The sequence below is a fragment of the Engystomops pustulosus genome, chromosome 8 (genome assembly GCF_040894005.1).
Source record: "Engystomops pustulosus chromosome 8, aEngPut4.maternal, whole genome shotgun sequence".
Lineage (NCBI taxonomy): Eukaryota > Metazoa > Chordata > Amphibia > Anura > Leptodactylidae > Engystomops > Engystomops pustulosus.
In genome coordinates, this window is record NC_092418.1 from 79,592,296 (window position 1) to 79,604,853 (window position 12,558).

General features: G+C 41.5%; 1 long non-coding RNA gene across 1 annotated transcript; it reads right to left on the bottom strand.

Moving 5' to 3' along the window:
- Positions 1-2,883: 2,883 nt before the first annotated feature.
- LOC140074661 (uncharacterized) lies at positions 2,884-11,275 on the bottom strand. The gene is made up of 3 exons (XR_011849239.1): positions 11,114-11,275; positions 6,630-6,767; positions 2,884-2,995 (listed from the first exon to the last, which is right to left on the bottom strand). It is a non-coding gene; the product is annotated as an uncharacterized lncRNA (long non-coding RNA).
- Between the last annotated feature and the right edge of the window lie 1,283 nt (positions 11,276-12,558).

Here is a 12,558-nt window from a genome sequence, read left to right on the forward strand (position 1 = left end):
ATGGAGACACCGGGGCAGCGCATGGACACATCGGGGCAGCGCATGGACACATCGGGCAGCATGGAGACACATCGGAGCAGCACATGGAGACACCGGGGAGCAGCACATGGAGACATCGGGGCAGTGCATGGAGACATCGGGGCAGTGCATGGAGACATCGGGGCAGTGCATGGACACATCGGGCAGCACGGAGACACATCGGAGCAGCACATGGAGACACCGGGGAGCAGCACATGGAGACACCGGGGAGCAGCACATGGAGACACCGGGGAGCAGCACATGGAGACACCGGGGAGCAGCACATGGAGACACCGGGGGAGCAGCACATGGAGACATCGGGGCAGTGCATGGACACATCGGGCAGCACGGAGACACATCGGGGCAGCACGGAGACACATCGGGGCAGCATATGGAGACATCGGGGCAGCATATGGAGACATCGGGGCAGCACGGAGACTTCAGTGGAAGAAGAGGAGCGTATCTCCCGCCAAGTAAGCAAATATGCAGAACATCTGTAATCTATTCTTCACTGTGTTCTTCACTGCATTTTTCACTTAAATGATCCTGTGTTCACTGTGTTCACTGTTTTTATTCTATTCTTCACTGTTCTTCACATCTGCTAACTTGTCGGGAGATAATATACGTGCGGAACAGTGAAGAATAGATTGCAGATGTTTGCATACATCTGCTAACTTATCGGAAGACATTCTTTTTCAATTAAATAACACATTTTATTCCCGAACCATGGTCCCTTTGAAAAATGCTCGAGTCTCCCATTGACTTCAATAGGGCTCGTTATTCGAGACGAGCACTCGAGCATCGGGAAAAGTTCGTCTCGAATAACGAGCACCCGAGCATTTCAGTGCTCGCTCATCTCTACATATAAACCAAAATTCCCCACTAATCCAAAATACAACATGTCCAGTTATTATCGCATATAGTGATACATTTGAGATTTGTAAAATCGGCTCCTTATTGTCCCTCCTTATTGTCCCTCCTTATAATTTGAGTCAACCTTGTTGCCAACAGTCTGGCAGGCACAGGAAATCCTCTTAAAAAGTCATAAAACATTTTTAATAAAAAAATATACACTCACCGGCCACTTTATTAGGTACACCTGTCCAACTGCTCGTTAACACTTAATTTCTAATCAGCCAATCACATGGCGGCAACTCAGTGCATTTAGGCATGTAGACATGGTCAAGACAATCTCCTGCAGTTCAAACCGAGCATCAGTATGGGGAAGAAAGGTGATTTGAGTGCCTTTGAACATGGCATGGTTGTTGGTGCCAGAAGGGCTGGTCTGAGTATTTCAGAAACTACTGATCTACTGGGATTTTCACACACAACCATCTCTAGGGTTTACAGAGAATGGTCCGAAAAAGAAAAAACATCCAGTGAGCGGCAGTTCTGTGGGCGGAAATGCCTTGTTGATGCCAGAGGTCAGAGGAGAATGGGCAGACTGGTTCGAGCTGATATAAAGTCAACAGTGACTCAAATCGCCACCAGTTACAACCAAGGTAGGCAGAAGAGCATCTCTGAACGCACAGTACGTCGAACTTTGAGGCAGATGGGCTACAGCAGCAGAAGACCACACCGGGTGCCACTCCTTTCAGCTAAGAACAGGAAACTGAGGCTACAATTTGCACAAGCTCATCAAAAGTGGACAGTAGAAGATTGGAAAAATGTTGCCTGGTCTGATGAGTCTCGATTTCTGCTGCAACATTCGGATGGTAGGGTCAGAATTTTGCGTCAACAACATGAAAGCATGGATCCATCCTGCCTTGTATCAACGGTGCAGGCTGGTGGTGGTGGTGGTGTCATGGTGTGGGGAATATTTTCTTGGCACTCTTTGGGCCCCTTGGTACCAATTGAGCATCGTTGCAACGCCACAGCCTACCTGAGTATTGTTGCTGACTATGTCCATCCCTTTATGGCCACAATGTACCCATCATCTGATGGCTACTTTCAGCAGGATAATGCGCCATGTCATAAAGCTGGAATCATCTCAGACTGGTTTCTTGAACATGACAATGAGGTCACTGTACTCAAATGGCCTCCACAGTCACCAGATCTCAATCCAATTGAGATGTGGTAGAACGGGAGATTCGCATCATGGATGTGCAGCCGACAAATCTGCGGCAACTGTGTGATGCCATCTTGTCAATATGGACCAAAATCTCTGAGGAATGCTTCCAGCACCTTGTTGAATCTATGCCACGAAGAATTGAGGCAGTTCTGAAGGCAAAAGGGGGTCCAACCCGTTACTAGCATGGTGTACCTAATAAAGTGGCCGGTGAGTGTATATGGTATGTTACCTTTTTTAAATCAAAAAAGATTTAAATATAAAAAAAAAAAGGGGAGATATAAGAGACATGAGATATAAGACCCAATGAAACACTCAAGTCTTCTTCCTAACTTTTAACACACAGTCAGCTCTGCTATGCCTCCCCCTCCCCTGGATAAAAAACCTTATCTTGTCTGTAGATTATAGAGTAAACTTTGCATGATACTGCTTGCTGAGAGGAAGTGCCTAAGTCTGTAGTTTGTCTAAGCTGGTAATGCAGGGAGGAGGGACAGGAAGCAGAGAGCACTGCAGTGTGCAGACAAGAGAAGCTATCGACCAGAGACAAAATTGCACATACCAGGACTGATATAATTAATTCCAACTTGTCTCTCTCTGTGAAATGCTGTATTTTTGTTAATAACAGGGAATTAGAGAATGTTTTTTGTTATCCTGAGTATATTTAAGAATCTTGTCTTTGTGGGAATACCCCTTTAAAATTTTTGTTTGACCCACTCATGCCACATAAAAGGGATTTTATTTTGCATATGACATTAAATTGCTATTTCTTAACAGAACTAAAAGGAACAATGCAAGAAAAAGAAGAATTTGTACAAATGAATTTAATGTTTACAAGCAAGGACACAGTAATGTTTCATATGTAGGTTTAGCCGGGCAGAATCAGCTTCTTCTCCAAGTACATCTCGCATTCTGTAACAATAAAGAACATAGTAGTGTAGTCATGAAATCACTTATATAAGCACACAACAGATATAACAAACAAGAAAATATATATTTTTTCAGTATATGGCACATAAATTGATAATTTTTCTAGATTTTAAATGGACAATGTAAAGAAGGTAAAGGAAATCTACTGCTTGTGGGGGTATATTCACCATTAATATTGCTGGATAGCTACCAGCTGGGTGAATACTGTCCTATGTTTATTGAGGGTTTTTGACCCCTAGTAGGACAAGAAGCCTCGCCGGCAAAACCCTGGGTCGGGCAGACAAGAAAGCTAGCGTTCCACTATTTTGAATTGTGATGTGCACATTTTTAATTAACTCTTGTATGATTATGAGTATGATTAACCTTAATAAATTTTTACTTTGTTGGAACGTACCACACCATCTGCCTGCATATTTTCTTCCAGCTACAATATAATTAAAGGAGGATAATGAAAGTGCGATGGTGCTAGTCTGAATGGTGGCATACTTTCAGCAGGAGAAACTGAGGACTAGAGCTGTTCATCGGTGGTTAAAGATGGAATAACGAGGGAGAAGAGTAATATTGGGAGCTCCATAGTGAAATTATTTTCTTTATCTCTGAGGACAGGAGGGTGTTCACTGTTTAATATATTGGTTACTGTGGGGTCACTGTAACTATATTGGGCACTGTGGAGGAAATCTGTGATCGCCTTGTATAATTTCTACCTATAGAGCAACAGGGCACAGTATACCATGGAGCTATAGCAGCAATACACAGAAAAATCTCTGTGTACCACATGACGGGTAATGGATTATAATATAGGCAGTTTTGGTAGTATCCCGGAGCCAAGGCTTTCTAGGGGCCCATAACCACCAAACCCACCCACCAAAATTTAGACAGGAAAGGACCTTCACCCATGGAATCCTCCTACATCTGTTCCTGCTCTTAATATACATCTATACAGAAGACATTTCAGGGCCTTTGAAGATCCTCCAAAGGTCCTGAAACCACAGAGTGAAAACAGACAGTAGGGACACATCCCCCATTCCCTTGTACCTTATATAGGAAGTGAATTCCAGACTTGTAGAGGCCATAATATTCATGCAGCCCAGGGCCCATGACAGTCTGAATCCACCCCTGCCCATTTATCTATGTAAATAGAATGCATTCCCAGCAATGATTGTACATTGTCAGAGTCTGAACTCTGTATTAATAGATCTATGTACAGAGCAAAGATCATATATGTACTGGGTATAGTTCTGGTGCTATACTAATGAATAGAAAATGGTTCTAATTCTGTTCGTATGGGTTTTCCTAGTTTCTGCAGCTGTATTTAGGCAAAAAAAATTACAATCATTTAAAAATATTACATTTATAGAAAGTGCTTTTAAGATATTGTAACTGTTTATTACAGTAGGTAATTCTTTTCTTGTCCTGTTCTACACAAAGGAATTCTTGGTAGGAAAAAATTGGCCAAAAAATTGTAATAATAATTATAATAATTGTTTTGTTACTCAAAAAATAAAATCACCTGATGAGCGAGCTTGTGTGACAGATGATCTTTTGCATATTTTACCAGCCCAATCATTGGGAACCTCTTTAAAAAGGTATTTTACAAGGACTCTCCGAATAAACTGTGCATGGGCCTCTTAATCTATCTTGCTAATGCACTCCTGTACTGCCCCTTGTGGTCTACAGTGATTTCATTTAGGGGCTAATATGGATATCTATCATGTTTTTTAATCCAAGCTAGTTAAGTAAATACCTGTACACTAATATTAAAGAGAATCTGTCACCAACCTTTACCCCTCTAAACTACTAGCACCCTCTGATAATGTATGAAACCTCCTTCTAGAATACCCTTTTTATGTGAAATCTCAATCTGCCAACAAAAAATAACTTCCAAAGTCATATGAAAATGATCAGACAAGAGTCAAGTTTAGAGGCTCATAGAGATTGTTGCTTCAGACACACCTATCTTCAGCTCTATAATGTGGGAATTTCATATTTATCTGCAGCTTTGAATTCAGTAGTATCAGGTCTTGCTTGCCAATAATGTGGTGTACAAGACAGACATTGCAATTTCTATGCTCTCTAAGCCACCTATACACCAAGGGGGCATGAAGAGGCGAGGATGGCACAACACATGTCCCACATTGTGTTTAGCTGCCTGAACCCTGTTCTGTAGGTTATATAAACCACATCCTAATGTCATCTAAAACAAAAATATTCAAATCTTACACATAAATACCATGGTTCTAGGTGTAATAGAACTGAAGATAGGGGTATCTAAAGTAGCATTTCTTCTCCAGCCTCTAAACAGGACTCTTCTCTCAAAAATGATTCTTCTCATCTTCATATGACTGAGAAAGTGATTTTTTTTTACAGATAAACAAGCAAAATATCACATAAAAGCACTTTTAGAAAGGATATTAAATACCCTACCTGAGGTGGCTAGTGGTTTATTAGGGTAACATTTGGTCACAGGTTCCCTTTTAATAGCTACAAAATAGATTTATCTCAATTTGCGAAGTAGTTATAACGTATTCTGCCTTTGCAACGTCTCAAAAATGTGGAATAAGTCACTGTGATCATTCTTCATCTTTTCATTAACAAGAGCCAATCTTTTTACCATTTTTATTACTGTTAGCAAAGAGTTAAACAATAGCTTTTTGGGCAGTTTATTATATTTCATGGTCTGTATTTATATAGCACAACAGACAAGGGTAATAGGAGTCTGGCTCTTTCAATCCTTCATAGAAAAACATAGGTCCAGATTTATTAAAGCCCCTGCGCCACTTTTTTGTTGGACTTTGCATATTCTTTTATGTGCAAACTGCTTGCGCAGCGCATATGTGTGGCATGCGACTCATTTGTGTTGCGGCTGCCCTATTCTTCAAACAACACAAATTTCGTTATTGAAACAGGCGTTGCGGTGCACAGTCCAATTGTGCGACACATTTATCTTGCAGAATCTGAAAGAACTGTGTTGCACGCCCTATATTAAAGGTGCACCAAAAAAAATTGGTGCACTCTGTTGGAGTAGTGCAGGGGGCCCCAGATTCATGAAGAATATGCTTCAAAATTCCTGAATCTGCGCCCTCTGCACATTACACAGGGAAACTGCATATAGTGCAGTTTACATTTTTTTTATAAATGTGGGCCAAGGTCTTCTGAATGTAGAGTATTGTATTAAAATATTTTGATATTTTATGTGACTTAAAATTACACTAAAAATCCAAGGAAACCTACCATTAGGTACCTACCATCAGAAGTAGATCTGATGCTAGATTCCTCCTGGCTGCCTTTGCCCTTATCTGTAATGCAATAATCCTGGAACCCAACCTAAACTTGTTAAACACTTTATTTTAGTAATATGTAAATTAACTGCAGAGGCTACTGGGGCATGTACTAGCCTGGCCAGGCACTGGGAGTAGCCTCAGTAGACCCATTAGCCTCTGGAGTTCATTTACATATTACTAAAATAAAGTTTTAAACAAACTTGCTTACATTTAAGGATTATTGAATTACAGATTAGGGCAGGGGCAGGAGGAGTAATCTACTCCTGATGGTAGATTCCTCAGGGTAGGTTTCCTTTAAATCTGTTAAATATTATACACATGTATTTATACTGCACCTTTCCTCAGTTTGTGCAAGAAATAGTTTTGCTTCTTTCTCATTTTTCTCCAAGTATATTTGAAATACACAAATCGACTGGATAAATCCAATAATCTCAGGAACTGACACCTGAAATTTGACAGGAATATCTTTGACCCTATAAAAGAAATATAACATTTAATTAACATGTATTCACAAAGAGGGCAATTCAATGAGATTTATTAAAAAGAAACCTACCATCAGGTAGATTTGATGGTAGATTCCATGTAACATTCAAAACCCGAAACTTTCTTTACCTAATCTTATGGTAGGTTCTAAGCTAAACTACACTTTATTAAGTTAATGGGGCTCATTCATTTACCAAGGGTCCGCATCACGTGATTTTGTCGGGTATCCCAACGATTTCCAATTTGCACCGAATTCCGCTGGGATTTTGGCGCACACGATCGGATTTCGACGTAATCGCGCTGGGTTGCATGTGACGGAAATGGGGGGGGGGCGTGGCCATCAGAAAACCCGACGGATTCAGAAAAACTGCGGTATTTAAAAAAAAAAAGTGTCGCTTGACACGCACTAAGAAATAGAAGGTGAACACCGGTGAACTCCAGCGGAGCTCGGCGCAGCAGTGACACCTAGTGGATATCACTGCACGGACCTTAGTGAATCCCGGCCGGACCCGAATCAGCGTCGGAGAACCCGCCGCTGGATCGCGACTGGACCGGGTAAGTAAATGTGGCCCAATAAGCTAATTTTCACCAGAGGCTACTGGTTCATGGAGTACGCTCTCTGGGGAGTGGGAGCAAGGGCTACTCCACACCCCAGTAGCCTCTGAGATCCCTTTCTACATGTTCATCCTCAGTGTGCTGCTGCTGCTGTGCCCTGGCTCCTTATCAGCTCTGCGCATGCGCAGTAGCTCTGCATTCAGTGCCAACTCGCATGGGCATAGCGGTGCTCCGATCAGCACTGAAGCCAAAGCTACTGCTAATGGTGAGAGCTCCAAAGGAGCAGCAGTAGCAAGTGGATGCACAGGTAGGGATGGATCACAGAGGCTACTGGGAAGTGGAGTAACCTTTGCTACCTTAATAAGCAGATTTCTGACGGTAGGTTTCCTTCAACTTTTACCAGATTTACCATGGTCTACCTCTGAGACAGTCAAGTCAAACTGAACTTGCCTTCACAATGCATCTAGTCATGATATTGCATTTTTTTCATTTCTTATAATTTCTTGGAAAAAAACAAATCCTCTACCAGTGCCATTGAAGGAGAAATGATAAAGTCCCATTTTAGAATACTTAAACACTTTGAGTAATCTGATTAAATTTTAAAGAATTCAACCTTTTCATTGGAACAGTTAACTTTTGTGCTCCGAATTTGCAACAATAATTGACAAGATTTAAAACTCAGTTACTTAGTTTCTACTGCAGGCTTGTCCACAATAAGTAGGTGGGATTTACATTAAGCCTATGCACTTGCTTACTATTTAAATGCTACCGGCAATATTGTTCTATTAGAGTAGTCTATTACTGCCTACTATTGTAGTGATCAATTTTAAAACCCGATGAACCAAATACATTCTGACCTCAATCTACAGTTCAAGGTGTGGGTAGAGGTCAAAACTGTCTAGTCCATTCATGTACATATGTGTTGGTTAAGTTTGTACCCTAAAAGAAATTGCATAGTACTGCCTATATATTGTAACTGACAGGCATAACAAATTAGTTTTCCGGATTCGGGTCTTCCGGCGATTCAATAAAGCAGTTCCTCCGACGTCCACCAGGTGTCGCTGCTGCGCTGAAGTTCATCGGAATGCCAGCTGGCCGAATGCAGGTAAGCGTGTGTCCAGCGACCCTTTTTTTTTTTTTTTTTTTTAAATGTGGTGGCTTCTCCGAATCCGTCAGGTTTTCGTTCGGCCACGCCCCCCCCCCATTTCCGTCGCGTGTATGCCGGTGCCAATGTGCCACAATCCGATCGCGTATGCCAAAAACCCAGGGCAATTCAGGAAAAATCGTCGCAAAACGGAAAAATTTGGGTAACCCGCCATAAAAACGCGATTTGGGCCCTTAGTAAATGACCCCCAATATATCAGATTCCAGAAGAAGGATGAATCAGAAAAGCATGGATAGTCTAAATACAGTTATCACTAATACAAAGAACATGTTTAGTTTATCCAAACATTGTGTAACGCTTCATAATGGTGATGTATCCAGCCTCAAAACCACAATCATAGAAAGGGTTAATCCCCGAGAGAGGCGGAAACTGGGTACATAAGTTGAGAAATAGGAAGGCATTTTGGATATTAGATTTGGACACTAGACATCCAAAGGGTCTAAATAATAGAACAGACCTCATGTAAATTTATTGATGTTCTGTAGATTAATTATTGTGTAGATATTTGTATTTGCTTTTTGTGATAACTCTTTCTGGCAGTGACATCACATAGTGAACTTCAGGTACTGCTATGTCTTTTTTAACCTGTGTAATGAGCTTTAGGTTTTAGACCATCATTAAGAGCTGTATTTGAAAGCACGAAACACATATGTATGCTAACATTTCCTTCCCCCTGTTTTTAATGTTCAATTAAGGCAAGTGTTTTTACTTATTTCTTGAAGGGCTGGAGGATCTCTCTTATATTTATATTGGACATACAGACCACTGCCGGCGTGGTGAATGTCTTAAGTTTTGGCTTCCCCCTTTTTCCCCCACGACCCAGACACACAGAAGAGAAAGAAATGGCTTGCCTGACAACAAGGGCGTTGCTAGGGGAAAAGCATAAAAGGAATAAGAAAAACCCTATGTGGCTTACCTTATGGGAAAAAGCATAAAAGGAATAAGAAAAACCCTATGTGGCTAACTAGTCTTGTAAGGAAAGCAATAAGCGAGAAAGATAAAGCGTTTAAGGTGCTAAAACGTGAAGGTAGTGATGAGGCATTACAGGATTATAGAGAGAAAAATAAATCCTGTAAAAAGCAGATAAAGGCCGCAAAAATAGAGACTGAGAGAAATATTGCCAGGGAGAGCAAAAATAATCCCAAATTATTTTTCAAGTATATAAATGATAAGAAACTAAAAACAGAGAGTGTGGGTCCCCTTAGAAATAACATGGGGGTCATGGTGGAAGGAGATGAGGAAAGGGCCAATCTACTGAATGTCGTCTTCTCAACTGTCTTTACCCAGGAAAATCCCCTGGAGGAAGACACAATGAGGAATAATGTAAATTCTTTTTGCAATGTCAACAGTTTAACCCAGGAAGAGGTACGGCGCCGCCTCGCAACCACTAAGATAGATAAATCACCTGGGCCAGATGGCATACACCCCCGGGTTCTGCATGAATTATGTACCGTGATAGACAGACCGTTATTTTTAATATTTGAAGATTCACTGAGGACTGGTTATGTTCCACAGGAATGGCGCATAGCAAATGTGGTACCAATATACAAAAAAGGATCAAATAGCGATCCTGGAAACTACAGACCCGTGAGTCTAACTGCTGTGGTGGGGAAAATATTTGAGGGGTTTATTAGAGATGCTATCCTGGAGTATCTCACTGTGCACAACCTTATAACCCAGCGTCAGCATGGGTTTATGAGAGATTGGTCCTGTCAGACTAATCTGATTGGTTTCTACGAGGAGGTAAGTTCAAGACTGGATCTGGGGGACGCTGTGGATGTTGTATATCTGGACTTCTCAAAGGCATTTGACACCGTGCCACATAAAAGGTTGGTATATAAAATGAGACTGCTGGGAATAGGAGAAAATCTGTGTATTTGGGTAAGTAATTGGCTTAGTGATAGAAAACAGAGGGTCGTCATTAATGGCACATTCTCAGATTGGGTTGATGTTACCAGTGGAGTGCCACAGGGGTCAGTATTGGGGCCACTTCTTTTTAATATTTTTATTAATGACCTTGTAGTTGGTTTACACAGTCAAGTTTCAATATTTGCAGATGATACTAAGCTGTGCAAAGTAATAAATACTGAGGTTGATAGTTTAGCATTACAGAGGGATTTGTGGAAGCTTGAGGGATGGGCAGAGAAATGGTTGATGAGGTTTAATGTAGATAAATGTAAAGTTATGCACTTGGGCCATGGAAACAAAAAGTATAATTATGTTCTAAACGGTCAATTACTTAGTAAAACTGAAGCTGAAAAGGACTTGGGCGTATTGGTGGATGGTAAACTTAATTTTAGTGACCAGAGCCAGGCGGCTGCTGCTAAAGCAAATAAAATTATGGGATGTATCAAGAGAGGAATAGACTCTCATGATAAAGACATAGTTTTGCCCTTATACAAATCCCTGGTCAGACCACACATGGAATATTGTGTACAGTTTTGGGCACCAGTGTATAAAAAGGATATAGTAGAGCTGGAACGGGTGCAGAGGAGAGCAACCAGGATTATTAGGGGAATGGGGGAACTAGAATACACTGACAGATTAAAAAACTTGGGATTATTCAGTTTAGAAAAAAGACGACTGAGGGGAGACCTTATTACAATGTACAAATACCTGAACGGACAGTACAAGGATCTCTCCAAAGATCTTTTTATACCTCGGGCTGTGACCAGGACAAGGGGGCATCCTCTGCGCCTAGAGGAGAGGCGATTTTACCATCAACATAGACAAAGGTTCTTTACTGTAAGAGCAGTGAGACTGTGGAACTCTCTGCCGCAGGAGGTTGTTATGGCCGACTCTATGTACATGTTCAAGAGAGGCCTGGATGACTTTCTGGAGAGAAAAAATATCATGGGTTATGGGGATAAAACATTTATTTAATTCTTAAAGGTTGGACTTGATGGACTTGCGTCTCCTTCCAGCCTTATATACTATGATACTATGATAGGGTGGTAAAAGGCCCCAATGCATATGAATTAAATTGACAGTGGTGACCATTCTTGTACATGACCCCCTCAAAGGAGTTTTCCGCCAAAACCAATTGAAAATTCAGGAGAAATCCCTTCCCTTTTCCCTCCATTGCCTGCAGGTGAGGTGTACTCAGACTGTAGTTGTTCTCTATCTTCTCCATGTCTTCTATTCAGCCATGTGTCCTTCCAGTGAAGTTTACCACACAGACATCTTATGTTCTTTATTGTTCCTATATCTTGGTCCCCCAACACTGTTATCCTGCTGCTACCCCTAATACTCTCCCTTTAAATACTGTAATAAGACTACACAGAATCCACAATTTATAATGCCAAAAATTGTGACAATGTACAATATACTGTCCTGATTTTGACCCACAGCCCCAAATCACCTTCTTAGAATAACCCACATACATACACTACTTATTCCAGTTTACACATACTACATTGTCCCCATTGTGGACCCCACAATTATTGGCCCCATACCTTAAATTACAACCCACTCGTGTGCCATCCACCTAATCATGTTAGGCCATGTTTAGGGAACATTTAATAATGCACTTAATACCTCTCACCTCTGCTAATGCCCTGCAAAGTGACCCTTTTTAATTATGTGTACTGAAAGGAGCCGCCTAATAATACCCACACTAAATAATGCCTCCACCCACTGAATAATTCTCCCACATGAAATAAGTCTCACCAATAAATGATGTCCCAACAACACCCCAAGCACTTAACAATCCCCAAACAAATTGATGTTCCCCAAAACCGCCCAGAAATTCATGGTCTCTGATGCCCTCCCATCCCCTCCCAGTAATTGGTGTTCCCCAAAGCCCCCCCAGCAATTGATGTACTTCCCAACCTCTTCAAAAATGGATATCCCCCCACAACCCCAACAATGGATACCCCCAAGCCCCTCAAATGGTTTTTCCCACCCCCAGCAATGGATGTTTTCCCCCCTTCAAGCAATTGATGTTTTCCACAAATCCCCCCTGAAATGAATGTTCCCATTAGCTCCCCAGCAATGGATGTCATATACAGCCCCCCCCCAGAGCAATGGATGTCATCCACACTCCCCCCCCCCCCCAGAAA